Source organism: Cucurbita moschata, unplaced genomic scaffold (assembly GCF_002738365.1).
Source record: "Cucurbita moschata cultivar Rifu unplaced genomic scaffold, Cmos_1.0 Cmo_Scf00073, whole genome shotgun sequence".
NCBI classification, from domain to species: Eukaryota; Viridiplantae; Streptophyta; class Magnoliopsida; order Cucurbitales; family Cucurbitaceae; genus Cucurbita; species Cucurbita moschata.
Window position 1 is genome coordinate 715,842 of NW_019268589.1, and position 2,378 is coordinate 718,219.

Consider the following 2,378-nt stretch of genomic DNA (forward strand, 5'->3'; position numbering starts at 1 on the left):
ACTCACACCTTTCTCCTTTCCGTGTTCAGTTACTGGGCAAGGTGGGGTGATTCACTAGAGCTCTACTATCACAAAACGGTTTCGACACAGTGTGTATGTTTGATGTATTCGACCTGGGACATCAACTTGTCGTTTCATTTTGTAGGTTGATTTTGAATTCTTTTTGTATCCCATGCCCTTTATCGGTTTGTAAAGAACTTGAAATTTATTTTTTAGGTTGATTTTGAATACTTTTTATATCTCATGCCCTTTTTCCGTTTTGTAAAGGACTTGAAATTTATGACGAAGGTGTTGTATGTCTTTTAAAGTGTGCAACATTTATCTTTTTGTTGCAGTTCGATATCTCGAAACCTCTAAAATTAAAATTGGGTCATGACGAAGCATTCCTTATAATAAGGGCCTGAATACCTCGTGACGTAACGGGCAACCGAGGACAATATCTTTTAGCGGTGGCCTTTGGCCAGTACTAAAAGAAATATGATCTTTACGTCGCCTGAGAGATTCGAACTCTTAGCGGGGAAACCCCATGTACTTAGCAGGCACACGCCTTAACCACTCGGCCAAAGTGACTTTTTTTATTTAGGAACAAATCTCGAAGAGGCTTTACGAACAACAAAGGTAGTTGTTTAATGAGGAATCAGTTAGAACTTCGAGACCTACACAATTGCTAGAGCACAGTAAAGGGTAAGCCCGAACATCTTATAGACCATAGGAAAGTCGTGGAAACCCAGTAGAAGAATGAAGCGATGACAGCCTACAAGTAGATTGGTTACTACGTAGATTTTTATACTTATATCTTTCTCCTTTCCTTGTTCAGTTAGTGGTCAAGGTGGGGTGATGCTCTGGAGCTCTACTATCACAAAACGGTATCGACACAGTGTGTATGTTAGGTTGATTTTTAATTCTTTTTGTATCCCATGCCCTTTTTCCATTTGTAAAGACCTTGAAATTTATGACGAAGGTGTTGTATGTCTTTTAAAGTGTGCAAAATTTATCTTGTTGTCGCAGTTCGATATCTCGAAACCTCTAAATTTAAAATTGGGTCATGACACATCCAACATGGGTTGGAGAGGGGAACGAAGCATTCCTTATAATAAGGACCTAAATACCTCGTGAGGTAACTGCCAACGATGACAAAATCTTTTAGCGGTGGCCTTTGTCTAGTACAAAAAAAAATATGAATTTTACTTCGCCTGAGAGATTCGACCTCTCACAGGGAAACCCCATGTACTTAACAGGCACACGCCTTAAGCACTCAGCCAAAGCGACTTCTTTGTTTTAGGAACAAATCTCGAAGAGGCACTACAGACAACAAAGGTAGATGTTTAATGAGAAATCAGTTAGAACTTCGAGACCTACATAATTGTTAGAGTACAGTAAAGGGTAAGCCTGAACTTCTTATAGACCAAAGGAAAGTCGTGGAAACCCAGTAGAAGAATGAAGCGATGGCAGCCTACAAGTAGGTTGGTTACTAAGTAGATTTTTATACTTACACCTATCTCCTTTCCTTGTTCAGTTACTGGTCAAGGTGGGGTGATGATCTGGAGCTCTACTATCACAAAATGGTGTCGACACGTTGTGTATGTTAGATGTATTCGACCTGTGACATCAATTAGTTGTTTAATTTTTTAGGTTGATTTTGAATTCTTTTTGTATCTCATGCCCTTTTTCCGTTTGTAAAGAACTTTAAATTTATGATAGGTGTTGTATGTCTTTTAAAGTGTGCAAAATTTATCTTTTCGTCGCAAGTTCGATTTCTCGAAACCTCTCAAATTAAAATTGGGTCATGACACATCCAACATGGGTTGGAGTGAGGAACGAAGCATTCCTTATAATGGAGGCCTGAATACCTCGTGAGGTAATGGGTCGAAGAGGACAATATCGAAAGCGGACAATATCTTTTAGCGGTGGCCTTTGGCTAGTACAAAAAGAATTGAACTTTTCATCGTCTGTGAGATTCAAACTCTCGCGAGGAAACCCCATGTACTTAGCAGGCACACGTCTTAACCACTCCGCCAAAGCAACTTTTTTGTTTTTGGAACAAATCTTGAAGAGGCACTACGAACAACAAAGATAGATATTTAATGAGGAATCGATTAGAACTTCGAGACCTACGCAGTAGCTTATTGTACAGTAAAGGGTAAGTCTGAACTTCCTATGGACCAAAGGAAATCGTGGAAACCTAGTAGAAGAAGAAAGCGATGACACCTACAAGTAGGTTGGTTACTAAGTATATTTTTATACTTACACCTTTCTCCTTTTCTAGTTTAGGTACTAGTCAAGGTGGGGAGATGATCGGGATCTCTACTATCATAGAGGGGTGCCGACCCGGTGTGTATGTTAGTTGTATTCGATCTAGGACATCAATTAGTTTTATA

At 39.4% G+C, this 2,378-nt stretch overlaps 1 non-coding gene across 1 annotated transcript; it reads right to left on the reverse strand.

The window, feature by feature from the left end:
- Positions 1-487: 487 nt before the first annotated feature.
- TRNAS-GCU lies at positions 488-570 on the reverse strand. Its single transcript has one exon. It is a non-coding gene; the product is annotated as a tRNA-Ser (tRNA).
- Between the last annotated feature and the right edge of the window lie 1,808 nt (positions 571-2,378).